Source organism: Meriones unguiculatus, chromosome 18 (genome assembly GCF_030254825.1).
Source record: "Meriones unguiculatus strain TT.TT164.6M chromosome 18, Bangor_MerUng_6.1, whole genome shotgun sequence".
In the NCBI taxonomy this organism is placed as follows: Eukaryota; Metazoa; Chordata; class Mammalia; order Rodentia; family Muridae; genus Meriones; species Meriones unguiculatus.
The window spans coordinates 74,547,535-74,574,768 of record NC_083365.1 but is presented as its reverse complement, the minus strand read 5'-3'; the positions used below and the strand labels follow the sequence as shown (position 1 = coordinate 74,574,768).

At 47.1% G+C, this 27,234-nt stretch overlaps 1 long non-coding RNA gene across 1 annotated transcript in view; it reads right to left on the bottom strand.

The window, feature by feature from the left end:
* Positions 1-27,234, bottom strand: part of LOC132648973 (uncharacterized) — a 73,542-nt gene that overhangs the window by 6,669 nt on the left and 39,639 nt on the right. The window contains exons 3-7 of the long non-coding RNA XR_009587364.1: positions 20,202-20,302; positions 19,534-19,607; positions 14,737-14,858; positions 12,150-12,293; positions 11,878-12,028 (exon numbers count right to left, since the gene is read on the bottom strand). This is a non-coding gene — a long non-coding RNA (uncharacterized LOC132648973). The remainder of the gene's footprint in view (positions 1-11,877; positions 12,029-12,149; positions 12,294-14,736; positions 14,859-19,533; positions 19,608-20,201; positions 20,303-27,234) is intronic.

The window sequence follows — 27,234 nt, the reverse complement described above, 5'->3', positions numbered from 1 at the left end:
AGCCACCTTTAGCAGCAGGACAGGGAGCTGGCTGCTGTGGTCTGCAGGGGTAGCACCTTTCAGAGATTTGGGGGTTTTATTGTTTGTGGAAAAAAAAATTCATTTGTGTGGAATAGGGGTGTGTGTGTGTGTGTGTGTGTGTGTGTGTGCACGTGTGTGTGTGCGTGTGTGTTTGTACACCAACGGACAACTTGTGGGAGTCGATTCTCTCTTTATACCATGTAGATTCCTAGAATCAAATTCAGGTTGTCAGGCTTAGCGGCAAGGACCTGTTGCCAGCTGAGTCATTTCTCGGGCTTTTTTTTTTAATCTTTTCTTCTTTGTTTCTTTTTTTCAATCCCAGCTTAGTCTTAAAGACCACACCCTGTAGCTGAGAATGACCCTGAACTCCTTGGCTCCCAGCATGCACTGCCACACTAACCGACTGCAGCCCAGTGTAGGTTATAGCAGTTGATGATCATGACTCCCAAAGCCTGATGGCCAAGCTCCCCCACCTCCTGTTGGGTGAGGGGTCCACTTCTTTCCCCATCACACTCCTTTCTGTTCTACCAGGATGAAACACGGCTAAAGGACGCCGTGCAGAACCAAGCTGATACCACAGAGCCCTCACCAGAGCCATGCTGATACAACTGGCACATATTTGAACCCCTGAAACAGTGAGATACATAAACTTTATCTCTTACTAAGCTAGCCTGAGTCTAGCACTTCATTATAATAACAAAAAAGATGGTAGATTACATCTTCCCTCAGTCCTAGATTGATACATGGCCCCAGTGTGGCAGATAGATGGTCCCCACAAAAATTTATGTGTGAGGCCAGTGAGCTCATCAGGTTCAATGCTTACCCCCAAAACCTGGTGACCTGAGTTCAAGCCCCAGAACACACCTGGTGGAAGGGGACCCCTGTAAATCGTCCTCTGGCCTCCATGTGAGCACTGTGGTGGCATGTGTATGTACACACATGCACATGCTGACATACATACATACTGTCTGTCCCCACACACACAGACACATACGTACTGTAATTGTTCTTTTAAAAATCCCACATCAACCCCTAGCTGCAGTGCTTTCCTCTCGATGATAAGAGAGGCGGGGAGGAAAGTTCTGAACTCGCACTCAGGAGTGCTCGCAGATTAATACAGGAGAGGATTTAGTGACCAATTTAGAAGTGTTGGGGAGGGGACAGCAGAGAGTGAGTCAGGTCTAAAACTGAGACGGCTGTGGCTAGAACTCGGTAGTGACAAGGAAGACAGAGACGCTGCGCAGGGAAAGGACTGAGGAACCCTGCCCTGAACCCTTCTGCAGCACAGAGCTGTCCGAGTGGAAGTGGAAAGTGGGGGTCTGTAGCAGGCTTTGCCTTTACCCCTGGTGCACAAGTATTAAAGCTACAGCTGGACGGCATGCTGTTTAAGGGACAGAAGAGCAGGCTTAGGAGATGGCCAGAGAGATGGCTCAGGCAGCAGAGCTTGGCAAGCTTGAGGAACCTATGTTTAAAAAAAAAAAAAAAACAGACATGGTGATGTGTGCTTATAATTATAGCATGAGGAAGCAGAGACAGGCAGGTCCCTAGGGCCCACAGTAGACTCTGTCTGACTGTCTGTCCCCACATACACACAGACACAATACACACACACACACACACACACACAGAGGAAATGAGGTTTATTCAGCTTGGATTTGGGAAGCTAAACATCCAAGGTTAGGCCATTGATTCAGCCTCTCGTGAGAGTCCCTCCTCACTGGATCACAGCATAGCGGTGACGTGATGGCAGAAAAGAGAGGCCAGGAAGCCCCTGAGGGGTCAGGCCTGCTCTGCCCTAACAGCCCACCCTCGGGGCAGCAAACCTCGATAGTCTGAACACGGCTTAGCAGATCTTCAAAGGTTCCACCACTCTAACTCCAGCACACTGAGAAACAAGTTCCAGGACACAAACCCTCCCTGGACTAACCATGTCCAAACCACAGCAAACACCTCTGCTGCTACCACGCTTTCTTCTCATTTCAGTAAAAAGTATTTAAAACATCATCACAACATGACTAAGTCTATAGTTCAGTAGACGAGCAGACGATAGCCTTTCTAGACCTTTCTCGTCTTGCAGATCTGAAGTTCCACGCTCATTAAACAGTGACTCATCCTTTTTCTCTTCTCTTTGGTCCCTGGAAACCACCTTCCCATTTTCTGTTTCTATGAATTTGACGACTTCCCGTAGCTCACCTCAGTGCATGTGTGCGCTGTTAGGGTTTGAACCACACATAGCCATGTGTGTGAACATTTGATTCCCGCCTTGCAGGGCTGTTTGGGGAAGGCGTGTGAGAGACGTTTCCTGGAGAACACACATGAACAAGTACACATCCCAGATAGGGAGCCCACGGCAGAGCAGATGGATGGTCACACCAGAGCCCAGCTCAGGGGACCAGGAGTGTTCTTGGGGTCACTAACAGGGGTATGAGTGTGTTAGTTACAGATGCAGGGATGACTCAAAAGCAGCTGCATCACGGGGAAACCCACCCCATACCGGATGAAAACTCACAAAAGCTGACTCCCTGGAGCTCTCTGCACAACTTGTAGGCAGCTCACCAGGTCCAGGAGATCTCCCCTCACAGCTAGGCTGGCCAGTGACTCCTCCCCCAGGGGTCGTTCCCTGATTTTATACAAAACCAGAGAGCGCTTTCCAACTTTCCAAGTTTCAGCCTTCCCAGACACGTGACATTGGTGTACCTCTTGCATCTGATAGACCACGCCCTCCCTCCTGGAGAGAATGACCTTCAGGAGGTAGATGCAGCTGGCGTAAGTGGGTCTCTGGGAGGCAAGCCTTGAAGGCTACGTCCAGCCCTACCTCCAGCCCAGCCTCGCTGTGTCCTGGTTTGCTGAGATGTAAACAAAGCACCTCATGCTCCTACAGCCGCAGAGACAGCCACGAGTTGCCATGTCTGCCCCGCCACAATGGACTGTAGTCCCTCAAAGCACGAACAAAAACCAACCTTTCTCCCTTTAAGCTTCTCATCAGGTATTTGACCACAGAATTGAGAAACGGACTAATTCAGAAAGTGATACTAGGAATGGGGTTATTCCTGGGATAAACCTGACCAAGGGATTCATTGGCCTTTGGATCTGTTTTCCAGGAAGACCGTGGAAGGCTAGGGTAGCCCTGGAGAATATAAACAGAGCTTAATGCACTGCTGAGATGACAGATTCTGAAAATGAACTCTGAAAAGGAACTCCAGAGCACCCGGCTAAGGGTTGGAGTGACTCAACAGCTCTCAGGCGAGGACCCTGGATCCAACAATCACTTCTTTCTTGGCACTTAGTGACAACAAGGCCAGGGACTCTGGAAGTCTCACAACACCGAGAGCTCCAAATGAAGAACGGCCCACGCCAAGCGCTGGCACCAAGCAGCACAGGCCCAGGCTGTGGTGGCGGCACTTAAAAGCACTTACCACCATGGAGAGAGCTTGGGTTTGTAACACTCAGTTCCAGGGAGTTCAACGCCTTCTTGTAATCTCTGGGGGGGAGGGGCTGCACATACACGGTAAACATAATCTCACGCAGGTACACACACATATAATCAATCAAATAAATATTTTTTAAAAAAGAGGAAGAAGCAGAGGCTCGGGCTGGGAAGGCAGCTAGCTCAGTGTATAAATTACTTGCAGTTCAAGCATGAGGAAGTGAGTGCAGACTCCTGTCAAAAGGCCAAGCGTGGTCTCACCTGCACTGGGGAAGTGAAGACAGGCAGGATTCCCCAGGGTTCCCTAGCCAGCCAGTCTGGCCAAATCAGGGAGCTCCAGGTTAAGTGTGAGAACTTACCTCAGAAAGCACAGTAGAGAATAACAGAGGAAGACACCCACCGTCATCCTCTGGCCTCCACACGGGCAGGCACAGCCACCTACACGTGCATGTGCATACGTGCACACACACACACTCACACACACACCACACACAGACAAACTTAGACTCTCAACAAGAGTTTTACAGTGTTAGGGAGATAGAGGACTACAGCTCTAACAGTTCACCGAGCCACAACAAACAACTGTACAATCTGGTGTGCTTAACGCATAAACATGGCTCTGAGCTAAGTCCCTCAGCGGCCACCATTGTAGCAAGCGTCTACCTCTCAGTGCCTGACACTACAACTTCTGGAGCTTCCACAGAGGTGGTGTAACTCCACACGCAGAGGTTCTAGATCATGGCCAGTCAGGCTCAATCTGTGTCTTCCTCTAAACACCAGCAAACACAACTCTCTGTAAAGTTAAAAATTGGAGCTTTAAAAAGGTGATTTGTGTGTACATGCTCATGTGTGTGCGTGCAAGCATTCACATGCCATGCTGCATGTGTAGAGGTCAGCCTTGGGTGTAGGTCTTGGCCTTCTATCTTGCTGGAGAGATGTTTCTGTTACTGTCCGTCACTGTGCACACCAGGCTGGCTAGTCTGTGAGGCTCCAGGGATCCTCCTGTCTCTGCCTCCCCTGCCACTATAGGAGCCCTGTAGCCACATCTGTTGCTGCCCCATTTCCCTGGTGCCCTCCCAAACACAAAATTCTTAAACCCACTTGCTACTCTACCAGAAACATGAGGCTCCCATCATTGTCATCTCTCTTTTAAAAGAAAGATTTCTTTATTTACTCTCCGTTGTGTGTGTGTGTGTGTGTGTGTGTGTGTGCCTGCTATGTTCAGCAAGGAGGAAGAACTGCAGGTGCAGGCTTGCAATTTTGTTTGGCTGTTTGTTTTAATTTGTTAGGTTTTTGTTTTGTCGTTGTTGATGACATTGTTTTCGGTGGTGTTTATTGTTAGGATTTTGGAGCCAAACCTGCTTCTGGGTTGCCTAGTAACCTATGATGTCATCATGTGTCACTGGCCATGCGGCCACACCTGGAAGGCATGGTTACCTTGCCCCTTAAAGGGGCCAGCCAGCCATGTGGTCCCTCTCTTGATCCTTTCTCTCTTGGGCTCTCTTGCTCTTGGCCTCTTCTCTCTTGGCCTTCTCCCCTTTCTCTATCAGGGCACCCCCTCTCTCTCTTCCCCCCCTCTCTCTTTCTCCCCATTATGTCCTGCTCTCCCTTCTCTCCCTCTCTCCATCTCCACCTAATAAACCACTTTCATATAGAAGATCTGTTGTATGCCTAATCGTCATTATTTAATTTGTCCCATAACATTACGTTGGTGCCGTGAGTCGGGTGGGTCCCATGGCCTTGCCAGACCCTTTTGAACTCCTCTGGGACAAAATGGATTTGTATAGCAGATCTTCTCTGCTCTGTCTATCCTGGGAATCTTTACTTTTCCTCAACTGTCTACTGTGCACAGCGCATCGGTCCTGCTGCCTGCGGCGGCCTCGAGGGTGACCTCCCTGCTCCTGCTGTGGCGCTACCTGCTGCTCAAACCTGTTCCAGGCCTGCAAGATGGCCAGTGGCCTGAGGCATCCCGCCTGGCCCAGTTCACCAAACCCTGGGAACCAGGGTGCCAAGACAGACTTGAAAAAGTGGCTGGTGCTCCCTCACGTCAGCCTAGAAACCTTTCCTTTCGCTCACTGCTTTCATGCGCACACCTGCTCTGGCGGGGTGGCTGGGGCAGCTGCGCGGCCTGGACTTCTCCACCAGCGCTCCGGGTCCTGGAGACTTGCACAGCGTGAAAACTCCGCGTGGAAAAGTCTGGGCGCTGCTTCAGGTAAGGGAGCCCTTAAAACGCTGTACATAGATTTGCACGGCTGCTCCAGCTCCCTTGAAATTTCCCCGCAAGACTTCCCACGCCAAGTTGGTTTGGGAGCAAACGGGCGGAACCATAGCGTCGCTATGACTCCACGTGGTTTTGCCGCCATTTTGAGTCAGGGCGATTCGGCTCCGCCTTGCCGTGCGCTTGCCCCTCCCCCACCAAGCCTCTTTCTTTCCATGCTCTGACTCTCTATCTTGTGACTACTCCAAGGTGTTACTTCCAAGCTTTAAAAACCTTTTCTTCCTGATTTCTGTACACTCTGCTATTAAAAATATACATGTTTAAATGCTTTCAATTCTTAATCTAATGATTACAATCTTCTCATTGGGTTTACATTTACAAGACTTCCTTAATCATAACTAACTGTTCATTTTACCTTTTAGACTAGGCCTCAACAACAAGCCTCATTTTAAATTGGTATAGATTTTGATGAAAATTCAAAGTTATGTTTTACTACCTATAATTCAAACCGGCTTCAAAATAAATTTTATATAATAATAAAATTTCAAAATTATAAATATCTATTCAAATTAAGTTGGTTTAAAATGTATGTCTAACTGCCTATGTCTTTTTCAATTCCTGGATTAATAAATACTGTTGCTGTTTCTCCTGCCACGTGCTGCCTATGATCCGGATTCACCACTAGGCTTTCAGGCTAATAGGTTTGTTGTAATAAATTCAAGTGTAATTTTAAAATTGCTTTATACTGTTCTACTAAATTGTTGGTTTTAAAACTCATAACTTGGGTTCATTACCACATACAGCATTTTGCCAATACTCTAAATTAAGATCTATTAATTTTAGAGGATTTATTTATGTTAAAAACTTGGTCGTTGTGCTGTATCTCTACTATCAAAAGGTTAAAATATGCTTGATCTTGTTTTCTTAAAATGGTATTGTTGTTGATCTATAGTATCACCTTGGACTTCTATAAGCTATAAACTTTTTATATACTAAATCCTAAAAAAAACTCTTGTGCTCTCACTTTCATGGACTATATTTATGACTTTTAAGGTTCCAACTTAGCAAGGACAAAACCTAAAGTCCTAATATTTAATGGTTAACAAATGCAAGTTAATAGTCATCTCATAGATGTCCAAATACATATTTATAGTCCTATAGATACAAACATGGTCTCACTGCAATCTTTAATAAACAGCTGGGAATGTTTATTAAAACATTAATGGTCCTTGAGTCACCATATAGGAGCTGGTAAAAATAATAGCCTTCCCGACTGGCTCATCTAGAGCAATAGCTATGCTCCAGACCATGGCTGCTGCTCTGAGGCTGTTGGCATTCTCGCACAAAAGACAAGAGGTCTGCAGTACCTCATCCCACCGAGGTATAACCAAAAGTCAGTTCTGCCAAGTGACTGTTCCAAATGCAGCCAAAGGGGACACTGGTCCCCCTGCTGCCTCAACAAGCTATGGCTGCCTGCCGGCAGACTGGCCTCTGGAAGTCAATATGCTCCCATGCAGGTTTGTCCTCTGTGCCCAGCCATGGAGGCTCAACCAACACAAGAGTCATAGACACTTCCAGCCTTCCAGCTACTAGGCCTGGCAGAGGACAAATATATGGCTCCTTGATTCAGTGACCTCCACCACTCTCACCCAGTCCAGGGTAACATTGCAGGTTTGTTTTGGCCTCACAATGGGGTCCCACGGACATATTGCCAATTTCTCTGTTGGGAGACTTCAGATGCCTGCCCAGTTCTCTTCATATGCAGGAGACCAGGCCTTATGCCTAAGTCATAGAGCTGCTATTGTTAAGCCTAGACAAAATATGCCTTGTTGCCAGACTCAAAAAACAGGCCTAAATGTAACCTTTTACCATCCCTTCGTTTAGCTAAAGGACAATAAATGTTCATAGCAGTCTTACCTATATCTCCTGGTAAATAACTAGATACAAAGGTCCCCCTCAAAAAAATATTATTTGAGAGTCTAAAAAAGTATCTTAAGATCGATAAACACCAATCTTGAGGCTTGAGAGTCTAAAAAAATGCCTTAAGATTGGTAAACGTAAGTTATACATAACTGAGAGTCTAAGAAAGCATCTTAAGGTTTGCAAATGCAAGTTATAAATGTTTAAATGTCTAAAAAAAATGTTTTAAGGTTGGTAAATACAAATTATAAAGGTTGCAAGGTCTAAGGTAGTTTAAGGTATCCTAAATAGCTAAAATTGCTTAATAGTTCCTCCTGTTGCTATGCTACTGTTATATTGACTGTCCAGAACTTTGACCTTTATCAATAGAGCTCTGATTTATTAATCTAATTCTAATACAAAAACATTCCACTTTATCACCTACTATCATGGTTCCAAGCTCAAGATTTTAAATCTCCATAATGTGTGCTTATACTAATGGTTAAGATCAAATGAGTTTCCCTTCTACTTCACAAAAGGCTTGTGCCTTTTCAGAGCTCACCTTAAAGAATGCTTATGCTGTTAACACAAATGTGTATGTCTACTGCCTTTTCTACAATGTATATTTCAGTGCAGATTACAATTGTGAAGCTAACATGTCTAAAATTTTATCTCCTTTGTAAAACTTAAGAGTAATTTTTGTAAGCTGCAGGAAATCCACCTGAATCCACCTCTCAGGTCAACTGGCCTCCAGATAAGTACTGCACTTATTGCCCATCTCAGAAGGTAGGAATCCTCCCCTTTCCCTGGTTTTGGGACTTCCCTTTCCTGGCTACCAGATTGCTATCTGCTGCATGCAACACTGGCTGGATTTGTGAGTTCTCCTCATTGACCAGCCACTGGATTGGTGAGTTCACCTCATTTATCAGCATAAAATGCCTCTCTTGGTAGGGGAAGCTTAACTGTTTGACGTCCAGCAACTTCCCACTATCTTTTGAGATGGAAAGACCCTCCCCAAGCCATAGTCTTCACTGGCTATGGTTGACCCTCTGCTGACCTCCATTTAGGGCTTCTTTTCCCTTGGGAGAACCTCCCATATACGCACAGTCCCTTCTCCCCCCTCTGGCTCGCACAGGAAATTACTAATGCTAAGTGGACTGTGCTTTCTCGAGCAACTGTGTCCCTGATCTCTGGCCAAAAGCTGACAAGCTATTGGACCAGGTAGGACCATCTCTACTGAGTCATACCTTGCCTTTGGGATGCCTCTGGAAGGTCACTGGCTTCTCTGCCTCCCAATGAGAAATGCCCAGTTGCCCGTTCCTCCAGATTCTCCTCTGGGATGTCTTCTGGAGAATTTCAAGTTTCTACACCTAGTGCCTGCTGGCACTAGGGCCTCTAAGTTTACACACTTCTGTAACCAAACCTCGCCTCAATGACAGATCCAGAGCAAAGCCTTCTTTAAATATGGCCAATGAGTGGGAAAATAAAGGTCCCCCAGGTAGACGGAGGCTCCCATGTTCAAGCCTCATTGATCCAAACTTTCCACCTCTGTTTGCCCTCCCAAACGTTTTCAATGTACACCTAAAGGATTTTCTCCATAACTTACTTAACTTTGTCTTCTGACTATATATATGTTTCAGTGTCCTGCCAGACACAGATGTTTTCTACATCCATAACAGCACCAAAGCAACTACCACAAGTGTTCAACTCTGACCTCACAGACTTCCATCAAGCTGCACCTTCCCTCCCAGCCATGGATGTTCTTGCAGACCCTGGACAGCATCAAAACAGCCTGTTCTTCCTGGACTTGGCCAGCATTTCATCCTTTTGACCTCCCTACGGCGCCCCCAGTGTCAGCAGGAAGTAGCCAGAAGAGAATCTATGCCCTATATTCACTTATTATTATCAAAAGGCTGAAGTGGTGTGCTTCAGGACCAGCACAAGCAGCTCCAGGTTCTCCCAGCATTCCTCAGTCCCTACCTGCTGCCTTGCATTGCTGGCAACTCTCTCCCGGCAACCCTCTACCCTAAATTTTCCAGGGCAGAGGCTTCCCTTCCTCCTCTTGACCATGTAATCTGACTATTTTGTTGCTATAATTTTTCTCTCTTAACCTCTTGCATGACAACCAAGAGCCACTTCCAATGAACCTAAATTCATATACTTTAACTTATCTTAACTGAGAAGCAGCCCAAGTTCCTCATTTTTTAATTATAGAAAAAGGGAGAAATGTTAGGATTTTGGAACCAAACCTGTTTCTGGGTTGCCTAGTAACCTATGATGTCATCATGTGTCACCAGCCACGTGGCCACACCTGGAAGGCATGGTTACCTTGCCCCTTAAAGGGACCAGCCAGCCATGTGGTCCCTCTCTTGATCCTTTCTCTCTTGGGCTCTCTTGCTTCTGGCCTCTTCTCTCTTGGCTTCTCCCCTTTCTCTATCGGGATGCCCCCTCTCTCTCTCTTTCCCCTCTCTCACTCTTTCTCTCCATTATGTCCCGCTCTCCCTTCTCTCCCTCCCTCCATCTCCACCTAATAAACCACTTTCATATAGAAGATCTGTTGTAAGCCTAAACGTTATTATTTAATTTGTCCCATAACGTTTAGATTTATTGTTTGAGATTTCTTTTGGGTTTTGGTTTTTGCTTTTTCTGATAGCCAAACCCCAGTCTTCTACAAGAGAAGTAAGCTCTTAATCACTGAGGCATCTCTCCAGCCCAAGTCATCGCTTTTATCTTGGGAGGGGAGAATGAGGGTCAGGATCTCATGAGGCTGGCCTCAAACTCATTACATAGCTGAGGATGACCTTGAACTTCTGATCTTCCTCCAGAGTACTGGAATCACAATTCTCTGGCCCCATTCCTGGTTTATGTGATACTAGAGAGCAAACCTAGGGCATCTTGCACCCTAGGCAAACTCCACCAAGGAAGCCACACTCCTAACCCTCAAGTCATCCACTTTTCCAGACTTTCCCAAAGAAAAGACACTATGGACAGAGAAGCCCTTTTCTGCTGTGTGCTTTGCAAAGAGAAAAAGATAAAAAGAATTCTTCTGTAAAACACTGTTTCCAGGCCTTGCTGCCCACATTTAACCCATGCTTCCTGCATGCAGCTGGTGATTCTGTGAGCATCTCCAGCTTGAGTGCTTATGCAGCCTGGCTGCAGGGCCCTAATCTTGAGAAGATCTGAGTAAGGAAAGAAAGGAAAAGGGGCCAAGGTGCCTTCACGCTCATTAGCATTTTCAATTTCCTTTTCCACCCCTCTCCCTGCTGGCTCTGCCTCTCGCCACAATGAGCTAATTCTTTGTGATCGATTGTGTCTTGTAGATAACCGGCCGAGCTTTCTTGCTTTCATATTCTCTTGTCCATCACACAAAGTGCTCCAAATGCTGCCTACAGGGAAGACGGCGTGAACCTGAAACTCTTAAGTATCCACGTGGCATGTTTTCATTTCAAGTTACTTCTCCCTCCAGTTTTCATAAAGGGACAAGTACCCCTGGCTTCCTCAAGCTTGAAGAGGGAGTGTGAACCACATGGACACTGGAGAGATGGTTCGGTTGTTAAAGTGGTTACCCCACAAGAATGGAAAACCAACTCCAATCACCAGCACCCACGTAAAAAATGAGGGCAAGTTGGTGTATGCTTGCAGTCCTGGAGCTGCGGAGGTTGAGGATCCCTGGGGCTGGAGAGCAGCGAGGGCAAATACAGTAAACTCCAGGTCCAGCGAGAGACTGTCTTCCAAAAGGCGGAGGGAGCTGGGAAGATGACTGAGCAGTGAAAAGTGCTCAGTGCTCTCCCAGAAGACCTGAGTCCATTTCCCAGCACCCACACTGGATAGCTCACAACTCCTATAATCCAGCTCTGGGGCATCTAAGGCCCTCTTCTGGCCTCTTCTGGAACCTTCACTCACGTGTGCACATTTCCACACACACAGATACATACATATTCACAATTAAAAATAAAATAAATCTTAAAAAAAAATAAGGTGGAGAACAAAGAGATGACCTTCTGGTCTCTGCATGCACAAACACAAAAAATGCGCACAAATACTTGGGTGGGCATGTGCACACATGCACCCAGTAGTGTGTGCATGCACACACACTAATTAATTAAATTAAATAAATAATAAAATCTAAACAATGTGAATCATTTGGGGACAAGCATGGGCCCATCCCTGTCACGCTGGAAGCTCTGAATGCTTTCTCTGCACGTACCACGGATGATCAAACTCTAAGCACATCTTTGTTTTTCCTAAATAGCTGCATTATCCGTCTAATGCTAGAGATGGCATCTGCTCTGTGTGTAATTTCCATACTCACTTGGCACCATCAACCGCCTTTGATGACACGAGGGGCTGGTGCTCTGTGGTTTCCTCCCTCCTTCCAGCTGCAAGACCCAGATGTCAGGTTCCGGAATGCTTTTCTCTGGCAGGAGATGGCTGGTTTCTCTCGCCAGTCCCCACGTAGGTGGCTATTGTGGCCATGCCAGCAAAACAAATGCAAGATCACACCAAAGACAGAATTCAGATGTTTTTGTAAAGAGGAAAACGGAGTCCGAATGAGGGGGTGGGCGAGCAACACGCATTTCTTACGCCTTTAATTGTCAGCCAGACGCGTCGCAGGCTGGAGCTGAGCAAATTGTGGGTCTCTGCCTTCAACTGTTGCTGCTTCATTTGTGTTTCCTTTTCCTCACCTCTCCATTCTGCCTTTGAAGTCAGCAGCTGGGGCAGAAGGGTCTGTTAAATGAATCACACCGAGAGGAACAACAGGGTCAGGCCTGCTATGGACTACGCAGGCAAAGAACAGAACGAAGGAGAGGAGGGAGAGGGCCTCGAGGAACTGGTAAAGTCAACAGGGGTAGCCTTCGGGCCACCAAGGTGTCAGAGGTCCTCTACAGCTGTCTTTCCTCCCTCCATCCCTCCCTTTCCCCTTCGTTCTTTCTTTCATGCTTTCTCCTTTAGCATGTGTCTATGAAGATTGTGTGTGGGTGTACATGTATGCTCAAACCGGAGGCTGTCAGGCTAGCGTGCATTCTCCAGACACCTTCAGCTTGTGTGTTTCAGGCTGGGTCTCTCACTGGAAACTGGAACTTGCTAAGCAGGGTAGCTTGACTGAACCCTGAGGAGTGGCGTGTGTCTGTCCCCCCAGCAGCTTGATCCCCCCAGGGATCAAGGCATGTGTCACCTTGCCCAGCTTTTTACAGGGGTGCTGGGAATTGAACGGTTTCTCCATGCTTACATACAAGCATTTTAGACATCCTATCCATCCCCTGGCTTTCTGTTAAAGCAGCCTTTGTGACTGCGAATAGAAGGGCCAGGAAGGCGGCGTAGTAGGTGGAGCACTTGCCTAGCATGCAGAGTCCTAGGTTCAAGCACCGACTGAAACAAGAATGTTGGCCTTGCCTGTGACCCTAGCACTGGGGAGGTAGGGTCAGGAGGATAGGAAGTCATTCTTGGCTACAAAGAGACCTGGAGTCTAGCCTGCATACATAAATCCCTTTCAAAATAAAAACCATGAATGGCGCTCAAGCAACAACCTGCCCAGCAGCCCATCCTGGCTGACGCTGACTCCTGGCTTCAAAGCACCTTCAACAAAGCAGAAACTCAAAGACCTGTCCCAGAGTGCCGCACGCCAGTGGGAGCCGAGCTGGACCAACAGCAGAAGAGACGCTCACACACAGGGGCCCGGCGGCCTTTGATTATTGTCATTACTATCCCCCTGTCCACAGCAGCCGGCCTGCGCTAAGCAGTTGTGTGCAGGGCAGCGTTTAGAAACTTCTCACCATCAAGTCAGTCTACTGGGTGCCTGTCCAGCTGCCGCCGACATTCCCAAACACATCAAAGGACTCACTGAAACTGAGAGCATCTGCCGGGCCGAATTCAGACTATCTGGTGCCGTTAGGAGAATAAGGCTGTACATCTTCTGGGGACTTGACTCCCACGAGCTGGCCAGCCTGTGGCGCTCGCCTGGCCCTTCTTCACCCAGAACGACGGTCCTCACCCTTCCTGGTGCTGCAGCTCTTTCATACAGTTGCGCATGTTGTGGGGCCCCAGCCATGAAATTATTTTTGTTCCTACTTCATAACTGTGATTTTGCTACTGTTCTGAGTCATAATGCATGTTTTCTGATGGTCTCAGGTGACCCCATGAAAAGGTCAATGAAATTCTAAGGGGGCCAGAACCCACCTGTTGAGAAGCACTGATGTAGGCTGGGTCTCTGGGTCATTTGATGGACACCTCCATAGCCAGCTACCATAGATGATATCTTAGTCTACTTCCTGTCTCTGAAGAATACCTGAGAGTAGGTGATACGTATCAAAAGAGGCTTGTTTGACTCTCTTCTGGAGGCTGGGAAGGTGCTGCTATCTGCCTAACTCGCAGTAGGGGTGCTGTACAGCTTTAACACATAGGAGGGGCAGACAAGGCACCAGTGACAGACAGCTATGGGAAACCAAACCCTCTTTACTACAGTCTGGCTGTTTAGTGACTAATCCAGGCTCATCAAAGCAAGTGCAACATATAAACCAGGCATGCACCTGTCATCCCAGTGCTCAGGAGATAGAAGCCAAAGTCTCCCTCAGCTCTACAGCAAGTTTGCGGCCAGCCTGGGGCACATGCTGTCCTGTGTAAGTAAGCAAACAAACAAAAATTAAGCACCAAGGGGGCCAACGCAGCTCACACCCTTTCCTCTTAAAAGCCAGCAACACTCAACAGCCAAACAGCAAGCCATAGTCAAACCATGGAAGTCTGGTGTCTTAAAAACAACAGGAATTTCTCCCTCACTGTTCAGGGTCCAGGTAGGTCCATGACCAGAGTGGCAGAGGTTCAGTGTCTAGTGATGACTTAGTTCCTAGTCCAGAGATGGCTGTTTGCTCATACCAACATCACAAGGATAGGAGGAAGAAAAAAAAATTTTTGAGATAGTCTTTTGCAGCAAAGTTAGTCTGAGGCTTTCTAAATAGCCAAAATTAGCCTTGAACTTCTGGTCCTCCTGCCTCCACCTATCAAGTGCTGCCAGCCTAAAACTGTGCAGAGATTAAACACGGTGCTAGGCAAGCCCTCTGTCCGCCGGGCCATACACACAGCCCCGGAAACTTGCATTCCTGCTACTCACGGGTTCCAGGAGACTTTCAAAGTGTTCCTGCTTACACACACGTAGTCCCCCTTTCCCTTCACCTACCGTCTACATCACGCTGAGACTGAGAGGGGTTAACGGCTCTTGCAGGAGGGACACAGGTGTCTTGCATCTTCCCAGACCCAGCTACGGTGTACCCCAGCTTGCGTCTGAGCAATGAGCAGCATCTGGAAAACAGAAAGCCTGGCTCGGCCACACTGCCTCTGCACATCTGCCCATCGGTTTGTTGTGTTTGGAAAGTCTGGACGATGCTATCTGAGAGCCTTCCCTGACTCTAGAGTCGAGAAGTATAAACATTAGGGCTAGGGAGACAAACTCAGCTGATAAAGTTCTTGCCTTGCAAGTGTACGGACCTGAGTTCCATCCTAAGAGCCCATACGAAAAGCCAAGCACCCTGGTCCATGCTTGTGATTCCAACTCTGGGGGGACAAGATGGAATCCCTGGAAACTCATTGCCTGGTCTACCTGAAGCTCTAGGCCAAGGAGAGACCCCTTGTCAAACAAAAAGTGGGAAGCTCCTGAGGTGCTCCTCTAACCTTCATAGAGCTTCACTAGTGCACAGCCACATAGGCGCGCATGTTCACACACACAAACACACTCAAAGATGCACCAACACCAAAAATGTGTAAAAAAGCAAAGGAAAGCAGGGGTGACCTGTGTGTCTGCTTCCCCCGCCTGCAGGCCTGGATAACTGTCCTGAGTGTGTGAGTGTGAGCAGATGCCAAGAGGGTCCTCCCGTAAGGAAGTCGGTGTAAGTCCTGAAGAGAAAGAGCTCAGTTACTTCTTTCAGCTTGAAAGTGGAATCTTTGAGGATCCCTCTAGCAGCTGCCAGTGCTAGAAAGCCAAGGTGTCTATGGGAGATGCGGGAGAGTCGGAGGGAAGTCCTAGAAAAGCTTGCCTGACAGCCACTCTTGCAGTTGTTATGTTGGATACCAAATATTCCCTGTCAAATATTCCCTGCTTACTCAAATCTGTGTGTGTGTTCTTGTGTGTGTATGTCTGCGTGTATCTGGGTGAATGGCTGCACATGCACATACGTGCACCTTCCTGTGGAGACTGGAAGCAGTGACAGGTGTCTTCCTCGTTCACTCTCCATCGTATTATTGTTGTTGTTGGGGTTTTGTTTAGAGGAGGTCTCTCATTAAACCTGGGGCGTACGACTTTAGCTCAGCTCATGGCCAGGAGGCCCTGGGACCCTGCTGACTCTGCCTTTCCAGGGCCAGGAGCACAGGTGCACACCCCAAACCTGCTTTTTACAGGGTGCTGGGGATGGAACTTGGGCCCTCATGTTTGCACGCATAGCCAGCACCTCACTGACTAAGCCAGCTCCCCAGCTCCATTAGCGATTCCTTTTTAAAATTATTTTTCTTTTTAAATCAGCTATGATTTAAAAATCCATGAAGCGTAAGAATGATTAGGTTGGGATGGCAAATGTCTGCTGCCAGCTGTAATGGTGGCAGCAACACAAAACTCACAAGACAAGCGCGCCCTTCCGCCCAACAATGAGTGTGCCGTGCTTCCTTCTGGTTTTCTGTTCTTGTTCTTCACGATAGCTTCTGTGGACAGCTACGGGGCTCCCGGACGCTCTCTTTGTTTTCCAGCATCTAGTGATTATAATGCCAGAGCATTCCCTTCCCGCCAGCAGTCTGTTTTCCTGCCATGCCTGTGCTGCTGCAGCTGGAGGCTCTGACAGCCTCAGCATATTTGCGTGTCCTATGGAACGCTGAACTCGGCGGTTTCCTTTGTGAAGCTACCCCGGGCTGTTCTTTGTGTCTATTTTTGCTCACGTGTCTTTGAAGATGGCTATTAGATTTCTCATCGTCTTTTTATGATATTGGGAATCAAACTTACAGCCACACGCAGGAGATAAGCTCTCTCTCACGAGACAATCCTCAGCCTTCCTAGCTCTTTAAGCAACTTTTAGTCATGTGTCCTCAGCATCCTAATCTTGAGGGCCTCATCCCTTCTCACCTGGGTCCTCCTCTGCCATGCATTCTATGCCACAGGTTCATTCGTCTTTATTGTTTATGGAGTAGGATTTTTGTATTAGTTCCCATTTTCGTGAGGCTTACAATCTACTAAAAGAAAAAAAAACAAAAAAAAAAAAAAAAAAAAAAAAAACAACAATCTCCTAAAAGGAAAAGAACCTCAACGGTAAACAGTTAACATGCTTATTACAATACTACTCACAACAGCCAGGGCGGGGAGTTAGCGAGGACGTCCATCCACAGGCGAATAGATAAAGAAAATGTAATTGATAGATAGATGATAAATCACATAGATACAAATTAGATAGATATACAATAGATATAGATCCCTATCACACACGGAGAAATTTTATTCGTCCTTAGACAAGAATGAAAGTATGTCATTTCCAGAAAAGTGGATAGAATTAGAGACCATTATGTTAAGCAAATTAAGCCAGACTCAGAAAGAAAAATCATGCATGTTTCCTTCACATGCTCAGTCTAGATTTTAAAATATTTTGAGCTGGAGTGTTATAGTTCAGTCGGTAAAGCATTTACCTTGCAAACATGAGGACTGGAGGTCAGATCTTACATCTGCTTAAAACACAGGGTATGGCTGTGTGTGTATCTGTATAATTTATATCTGTTTATATCTATCATCTATTTATCAACTACATTTTCTTTATGCACTTGTCTATTGATGGACATCCAGGCTGACTCCCCAACCTGGCTATTGTGAAGAGTATTACAATAGCCCTGGACACCAGCGTGCGTTCTTTGTTTACCGTCGAGGATCTTTTCCCTTCACTAGATTGTGAGCCCCCTGAAGGTGGGAACTAAAAGCATTGTTATTACCTATAACAATGAGTGAATATGTGACACAGGGTGTGGGTGGAGAAGAGAACAGATGAGAAGAAATGAGACCCACAAGGCCACATCATATATATTCTCCCCAGGGATACCAAACCCTGAATGTCTCCCACGCTTGATTGGTTCTCTTAACTCTGCCCATACCACTGAAAAGAGTGTATTCATTAAATTACCCTGCAATGCAGATATCATTTATTTTTTTTTAACCAGGATCCTGTTTTAAACCAATGTATAATGATAAGAGCTATACTGTCTGTGTGTGTGTGTCTGTGTGTGTCTGTGTGTGTGTGTCTGTGTGTGTGTGTGTCTGTGTGTCTGTGTGTGTGTGTGTCTGTGTATGTGTGTGTGTGTGTGTGTGTGTGTGTGTGTGTGTGTGTATCTCAGGGTATGGAATGCAAATGAGGGGGCATGAGGGTATTTAATAGTCAGCAGACAGAAGTCAAGGAAGGCATCTCTAAAAAGACAGCATTTGAGCCAGGTGTGGTATACACGCCTTTAGTCCCAGCACTCAAAAGGCAGAGGCAGGTGGATCTACTTGAGTTCAAGGTCAGCCTGGTCTACAGGGTGAGTTCCAGGACAGACAAGGCTACACAAAGAAACCCTGTGCTGGAAAACATAGAGAGAGAGAGTTTGAGCAGGATGCCAGGTGAAGAAGGGAATGAGTCCTGTGGGTATGGAGCAGGAGGGCATTACGACAGGTGGAGAACAGGTAGGAGGTCCTGAGGTAGCCACAATAGGTCAAACATATGGGACTACGGTAAGAACAGAGACAGGGATGGAAATAAAAGTGACTGGGACCAAAGGCCAGAAGAGGGAGTTCAAGATGGACCGTATGAACCTGAGAATTTGTTCTGAAAGAAATGGAGAGGAGGCAGGCAGAGCATCTGAACAGGTTTGAGAAGATCACTTCAGGGCAGAGGATTGGCTCAGTAGGCAAAGCTCTTGCTACAAAAATGTGAAGATCTGCATCCAGAGCCCCAGACCCTAGGTGAAAACCAAATCAGCTTCATGGTCCACTGTAACCCCACAGCAGGAGAGGCAGAGACAGAGATCCTCAGGCGAGGCTGGCTGGAACTGATGAGCTCCGGTTCAGCTTGAGACCCCCCAGACAAAGACAGCATTAAATAAATCAGGGAGGAACTGATGGAGGCACCCGATGTCAGTCAACTTTCTGCCTCCATAGGCACTAACACACACATGCACCCACCCCATATGCCCACACACATGTGAACATGCAAACGCATATACGTGCATACCACATACACATAAACATGAGAAATTTTAAAAATTTCACTTCAGTTGAGAGAAGGCTAACACAGAAGCGGGAAACCATCACAAATGATAGAACTTGAACAAGGGAGGCGGTGAGAAAGCAGGGGTTCGCTTCAGCAAATGCTCATCTCTGATAGTTATTATATATCTGAGTGGAGATGACAAGGCAAAGGGCTCTCAACCTTGGGGGTTATAGAAATCAGAACGAGGGCTAAGGTCTAGAGAATTATCCATCTATGAGTAGTCTCTGAAGTCATGAAATTGGATGGCATTACCCTGTGACTTAGCATCTTTGGTGGTAAAGAGGCCAGGGCTAGGTGTTGGAGGCCACTACCCTTTAGGGCTCAGGGACTCCAGGGATTATCAGGGAAGACAGGATTCAGAATGGTCTCACTGTTTAAACCAGCAAAGTGTTTTGGGCTGAGTGTAGTGGCACATGCCTGAATGCCAATACTTGGGAGGTAGAGGCAGGAGGATCGGATCAGGAGTTTAAGGTCATTCTAAGTTACATCTCAAGTTCCTGGCCAGACTCTGCCATAAAATAAAATTTAAAATAGGACTTAGTGCTTATCTCTAAATAAGACATCTACATCCATACCACTCCCTCCCTTACCCAGTCCCTGCCAAGGCTCAGGGAGCATCACGGAAATAATGTAAGGGCCAGAGGATGGGGCGGGATCCTGTGAAATGATGCCTCCTGGAATTGACCTGGCCAGAGCGCTCAGGAGCTCACCGCAGCCGGGACTTCCTGCAGAGGATCTACACCAGGTCAAGTCGACACTCCAGCGGGCAGCACCAACTCAGCAGCTTCAAAAGAGAGCAAGAGGAAAGAAGGTGAAGGCGACAGGCGGTGACAGGAGACGGGGTTGGCACATATTAAAAACTATCAAAGAGGAAATAAAATGCAATCTATTAGAAAAATAGGGGCTGCATGGAGGCTCTAAGGAGAAAGTACTTGCAAGCCCGAGAGAGAGTAGCTGGGTGTGGGTCCCCAGAATCTGGGTGAAGTCAGACGTGACAGTACAGGTCCATACCACTGGGGCTCCTCCACACACACACGTGTATGCACACAGAGAAGAGCATGGGCACTGAAAGGGAAGTTTTGGGTGGGTGGTAAAGATGGAGTCTTGTGTAAAAGAGTTTAAGAGGCAAATGGGAAGAAAATAAGCAAAGGCAAGGATGAAATACAATTCTTTTGGAAGGTTTGCTAAAAGAGAAGGACAGCACCAAAGAGAGCTGTCCTTGGTAGCTGGAAGGCGGCACTGGGTCACAGAAGGTTCAAGTTCTGTTGTGTTTTGACTTGTAGGCTGGTGAGCACAAGAGAGAGAATATCAACACGGTAACGCAGGCAGGTGTGAAGCGAGGGGGGTTGGCTTCCCCTAGGAACACCATCCCACCTACCTGTTACAAGAGGAGAGCCGGGAAAAGTGGCTGTGGCAAGAACGGGCCGGGGGGTGAAGGTGGCGGACACTAACCACCATGCTCTTCTAGGCATTTCTGTCCTGTGAAGAAAGAACGGAGGTCGCTCGTCTGAAGATAAACAAGGAGGAACGGGTATTGATAGCTTAAGGAGAGAATGTGTCCGTCGCTGCTAGCTAAGAGGAGGAGCATCCTGGAGAGGGAGATGGATAGAAGGCAGTCCTGGTCCCTTGAGATCCGAGACTTTTCGGTGGCCTAGCAGCTCTCTGTGAGGATCAGTCCACACACATGGCTCCCAGGACCACTCATTCCTCGAGGACTAGCATATTGTTTGCTCTGCTCCCCCCGCCCCCGTGTGTGTGTGTGTGTGTGTGTGTGTGTGTGTGTGTGTGTGTATGTGTAGACCAGAAAACAACCTCAGATATCTTCCCTAATGGACCATCCACCTTGGTTTTTGTGGAGTTTTTGCTTGCTTTTTGTTCTGTTTTGGCTTGTGTTTTTTGAGACAGGGTTTCTTTGTATAGACGTGGCTGTCCTGGAACTAGCCCTGAAGACCAGGCTAACCTCGAATTCAGAGAGGTCTGCCTACCTCTGCCTCTTGAGTGCTGGGGTTAAAGGCATTTGCCACCACCACCAGGCCCACCTTGGTTTACTCGGCAGCCTCGTTTCTCACCAAAAGAGAACATCAGATCCCCTAGAGCTGGAGTTATAGGCAGTGAGCCACAGGATGTGGGAGCTGGGAATCCTGCATCTCTGTAAGAACATCAAATGCTCTTTTGTTTGGTTTGGTTTGACTTTGGATTTTCAAAACAGGCTTTCTCTGTGTAGCCCTGGCTGTCCTTGAACTCACTCTGTAGACCAGGCTGTCCTTGAACTCAGAGATCCATCTGCCTCTGCCTCTCAAGTGCTGGGATTAAAGGTGCACACCACTGCCACTGGGCCAGCACACGCTCTTAACTGCTGAGCCACCTCGTCTGCCCCGACACTGTCTTTTCTGGGAACATGAGACTAACATCGCCACTCTGTTTTCATCCCGCCGAACACTGTTAGGTGGCTCACGGAGAGGCTGCCAGCAGCAGTCAGGTTTAGAATCTGGCTAGGGAGCAGTAGTTTGCATGCTCAGGCCCCTTTCCATGAACACAGTCAGGCCTGCAATTATGAAAAACTACTGTCGGCTTATATGAACAGCTCGGCTCACAGAGGGGAGCTGCAGTGGAAGGCAGGAAAGGCGTCATGGAAGCAGCATCTGCAGAGGCATGAGGACAGTCTCTAGGCCTGCAAGTCGCCTTGGGGGCTCTCCAATACATCTTGAAATCTGTCAGCAAGCTCATTTCCTTACAGTTGTGCAGTTCAGCCCTATGCCTTTGAAATGGCACATCCTGTCAAAATATGTGAAGTTGAGAGCCCTTTGGTCCTCCCGTGGAGGTCTGAAGAGGAGAAAGAAGCAACTACCCCCATGCTGGCTGCTCCCACCTCCTCCCTCCCTCCGCCTCCCAGGCAGCTGGTGTGGACGCCTTTGCCCCTTCCCAGTTCCTTTCCTTTTCCAGACTTCTTTGCACTTGTTGTTTGTCTTTACTAGCGTTTGCCCATATTTGGGATGGAGGAGTGAGCAATGGAAAGAGTCAGCCCCTCTCTCTCCCAGGACAGGCAGCCTCTCTCCCGTTCCTGAGACTTTAGACACGAGCGTTATCTCTATATGGGATGGCTGCAGCTGGGGCAGGAACTAGCTTGCTCTGTCTGTGTGGTAAATGGAGAAAGGAGCTGGGGGTGTAACTCAGGTGGCACAGTGCTTTGGCATTCACAGACCCCTGGGTTGCATCCCCAACCTTGGATAAACCCGGTGTGGATATGGGCAAGGCAAAACATATCTTTAATCCAGTGCTTACAGGCAGAGTTAAGGGGATCTCTGTGAGTTCGAAATGGAAGTAAGAGAATCAGAAATTCAAGGACTTTGCTAGCCTTGAGGCCAGGCTGGGCTAGGATGCTGTCTGAAGAACATAATAAACAGGAAGAGTGTAATTTGTTTCAGAGCTAGTTGAGTGACAGGTCCAGGTCACCTGAGCCCAGGCACTGTAGGAAAGGCCACAGCCCCTCTCTGAACTCCACTGAAAAGATATGTGCTACACACATTTGGACTTTGAGATTGCACTGTCACTCATTTACCTTCCCAGTACTACAAAGAGAACTCCTTGTCATCTGCCACTCCACAGGTCATTTTGTAAGTTTCAGAGGTTGGCAGAAACTAACTACAGCAAGAGATAAAATATGGTGTAGGTGTCCCAGGGCTAAATTAAAGACTTTTGAAAGTGTGTTTAGGACTATCACAGGGAATGACTTGACTAGCCAGGGAAACGGACGTGAACACATACAACTGAGATTAGTTGGTATTAAAAGAGCAAACAAACTAGGTAAATCTGACATTGTAACCTCAGAGACAAAACCAAAAGAAAAGACTAAGATGTTTAAATAATTTTAGACTATAAAAGGGACTACTTTCTGTCTAATATCAAAAGCCAATTAATTATCTTCTGCCTACCCTAAAAGTGATGACACCCTCTTTGTTTAGCACTGCTCTCTGTCTCTGTCTCTCAGTGTCTCTGTGTCTGTCTCTGTTTCTCTGCCCCCCTCCTTCCTCTCTCAGGATCATACCCCACCAGTGAAGTTACCCACTGCCCTCTCTGGAGCCTTTTGCAGGTTTGAAGAGATAGTATTGAAGTATTTGCTTGTGGCAATGTGGGGGGGGAGGGGTGTTCTCACAGATAAGCCTTAAGTCCAAATAGGAGGAAGGAGGCATTCTTCTTAGAGAATATGTCAGAGGAAGATAGACATAACCAGCTTTGGCGCTCAGGGCTTGGCTCTGTTGCCTAAGCAGAAATGAAAGATAGAACTGGGGTGTGAATGAGCTGCGAGTTCAGCCAGTGAAGCTCTGACAGAGGCTTACCCTGATCTGAGAGCTGAGGAGAGCTGAGGAGATCTGAGGAGAGCTGAGGAGAGCTGAGGAGAGCTGAAGAGAGCTGAGGAGAGCTGGAGAGAGCATGCTGCATGGGGTCAGGACTAAACAAAGAACGCACATAGACAGACAGACAGATGGTGTCGTTGGGGTGTTCACCAGAGAAGACTACTCAGACATGGGTTTAAGCCAATAGAAAGTCTTTAATAGCTGGGCAGTGAGGACACTGGATGTTCAGGATCCCGGCACAGTCCCAAGCCTTTCTCAGGGTGAGTGTTCAAGCACAAAAACCATGCCCTGGGTCGACATACTTCAGTTAACAAGAACAGTTAGCCAGAAGCAGAACTACACAAGCCAAAAAGCAAGATTAGTATATTTAGGGATTTTCCCAGAACTACGGACTTTGATGGATTAGGCCTTTGTTTAAGCTTTGGCAGGTGGTGCTGTCTACGTGCTGAGTTTTACAGTCTGAGTGGTACTTCCATCATGGAGTCAGTTCTGGTAAGATCTGGCACCCTATTACAGATAGATATATACATATATACATACATACATACCTAATACACACATACATACACACACATACATACATGCACACAAATACATACATACACACGTACATGCATACTATGAGTGGTAAAGTGACAGATTTTTTTTCTTTTTTGAGAGAAGGTCCAGTATAACCTGGACTGGCTTCAAGTTCACTATGTAGCCAAAGATAACCTTGAACTTCTTACCTCTATTTCCCAAGTGCTGGCTTATTCAGTGCTGGGGGTCAAAGCCAGAGCTTCCTGAATGCTAGGCAAGCACTTTACCAACTGAACCACATCCCAGAGCAATGGTCAGATTCTGGACGGCAAACGATTCTCTGTAAAGCATTTAATCTGTACAAACTGTAAGGATTTGTACAGATTACAAGTCCTGTCATGATTTCTATTTTACAATGTAGGAACTCAAGGAAAAGAGAGATTTGTAGCCAATGGATCTAAGGGATGAGTAGTTCCTTGTATGTTTATCGATAAAAAAAAAAAGTGAGTCACAATTCCTATATTTTGGGTTTTTTTTTTTAAGCCTTTCCTACTTTCTCAGCAACTTTAAGATGTGTTTGAGATTCCTAATTAAAGCCCTGGACACAGACTGCTTAGAGGAACAACTCAAAGGGTACACGAAACAGTCGAAGGGTGCACAAAGCAGTCGAAGGGTGACCTTTAATTAGTTTATTTGACTGTAAAATGCAAAACAGCGGAGCTTGTTATCTCAAGGAAGAGATAAAAGAAGCAGAGGCAGAGATAACAGATTTCCACCGTCAAAGGAAGTGCTCTCTGGAATCACAGCTGTTTTCCATATCTGCCAGCCAACTGGCACTCATCAAACAACCTTGCTGAAAGCCCACAGGTCCTGGCAGTTTAAAGATGTATTCATTCAGATGCCATGGGAAACTGGCCTGCTAAGGAGGCACAGGGTATCCAATCTCTGGCTTCTCTAAGCTAAAGTGTACGCTTAAGACTGTGAAATCAAGTCACAAACACACACACACACACACACACACACACAGGTGCTTGGCTTGCAATCCTGAGGAACTAAGGTCAATCCCTAGAGCTCATATAACAGAACCGTATGCAGATGCCACACTTGTAATCCCAGATCTGAGTAGAGACAGGCAGACCCCTGTGCTCACTGACCAGCCAGCCAGGCCTACCTGTTTTGAGTGTTTACAGTTTTGGGTTAGGCCACATCCTTGACCAGCCTGGGATACATGTGGCCTGCAGGCTGTAGGTTGGACACCCATGCTCAAGCATACCTTCCCTCATTCTGCATTCAACTGGGGACACACTCTCTCACCACCTGACACTAGCAGAGGAAAAAAGACACTACTACTCTCCATGGACTGAATGGCTAGTGTCAGGTGCTTCTGGGTAACATCGGTATCGGAGAGGTCCACTGCTATGGTTTGAATGCTCGTCCCTTCCCAGATCTGTATTAAAATTTAATCACCTCTGCAACCGTATCAAGAGGAAGAATTTTTAAGAGATGATTAGACCAGGAGGCTGTCTGCACCTCGTGAATATTGCTGGAGAAGATGCCCTGCTAGAGAACGGATGTGGGCTGATGAGATGGCTCAGTAGGTAAAGGCACTCGCCACCAAGCCTACTGAGCTGAGTTCAGACCCCAGACCTGAAGAGGAGAATCAACTTCCCGAGGCTGTTGTCTGACTCACATACGTGCACCCACACAGTAAATAAATGCCATAACAAATATGTGGGGGTTTTACTCTGCTTCCCTTTCCTTCCTTTCCGTCCTTCTGCTACAAGATGCTATAGCAAGAAGGCATTCACCAGATGTCAGCTCCTCACCGTGAGCTTCCCAGCCTGCAGAACTGTGAGCCAACAAACCTCTTCTAGTTGGAACTTACTCAGTGCGCAGCTGGGGATACTCCTCAGCTGGCAGAGTGCTCGCATGGCATGCACAGAGCCCTGGGATTCATCTCACTATTGCATAAACCAGGCATGGTGATACGCACATAAACTCAGTAGATGATACACACACTCCATCTCAGCACTGAGGAGATGGAGGCAGGAGGAACAGAAGTTCAAGGTCATGATCAGCTGTACATTGAGTTAGAGGCAAGCCTGGGCTACATGAGACCCTGTCTCAAATAGACATAGACATACATACATATATGTATATGCACATATAAAGAGAAAATGAATTACCCAGTCTGTGATATTCCACTATAAAAGCACAAGACAGATGATGACAGCCCTCTAGTCAGTCAGCAAGCTTTGGGCAGGACCCACTATGTTCAGGTTCAATGCTTGGATTTGCCAGCAGAGTAGAATGGTCCCTTGGGCTACAACCCATGGGACCTCATTTCTTTATAGAAACCAGCAAGCTAGACTGCAAGTTGAAGCAAGTCAGTTTCGATGGAAGCCAGCTGCATTAACAAATCTCTCGGCAGCTCTTATCCAATCAACACATTGCCTCCAGCCTGATCTGCCTTTCATCAAGGCAACAGGGTCAACTGCATCTGGCTGCCGAGGGCCCGCTGCCAGCCCTCTACCCATCCTGACATTGTCACCACCCATTCCATGCTTGTCCATAGCTTGGCCTTGTCCATAGCTCTTCTACCTGCTGCTGTCTCTTGAGCTGGCCCTCAGCCCTCATGCTGAGCAAAGTCTCCTTATTTCATTTTCACTAGTCTGTCTGTGTGCCGCATACTTCTGACCCCCAGAAAGATGCCCTGTGAATAGTCGCTACCCAGCAGCTTGGCTGAGGTGAAAGGGGGAAATGGGGTTAGCATTTACTGAAACTGGGCAGGCTAAAGTGGAAATCCCCAAAGAGCAAGATGCAAAATATATTGTTTCTAGCAAGGATGGAGAGATCTTTGGAACCAAAGAGGGTGTGGGCACCAGAGACAATGCAAAATTAGTTTTAATTAGTTCAAAACCATGCCTCTATGGTGAGAGGAAAATGTGAAGTCTATATCCCTTTAGGTGAAAAAATGATGTTCAAACCTGTAAGATAATTGTTCAAATAATAGAGTAATGCCCAGATGAAATGCCTACTTTTTTTCTCCAAATCTGTTAAGAAACATGATAATCAGGTATGACCATGCCTGTAATGCAGCAGTCAGGAGGCTGAGGCAGAAGGACAGAGAGTTCAGGTTAGCCTGGGTTACATAATAAGACCCTTCTGGAGAGAAATGAGGGAGAGGAAGAAAGGGAATGGTGATGAGAAGAGGGGAAGGGAGGAGAGGAGACTAGAGGAAAAGGAAGAGAAAGGAAGAAGAAAGGGAAAGGGAGGAGAGGAGAGAGGAGGGAAGAGAAGGAAAGGGAAGGAGAGGAAGGGAAAGCAGAGGAGGAGGAAAGAGGTCTGGGTCTGTAACTCAGTTATTGGGGTGCTTACCTAGTGTGCACAGAGCCCCTGATACAATCCCCAGAGCCTCATAGAACTGGGTGTGGGGGTTCACGCCTGTAATCTCAGCTCAGGAGGCAGAGCCAGGAGGATCAGGCGTTCAAGATCATTCTTGGCTGCATGGCAAGCTCAAGGTCAGCCTGTGCTCCT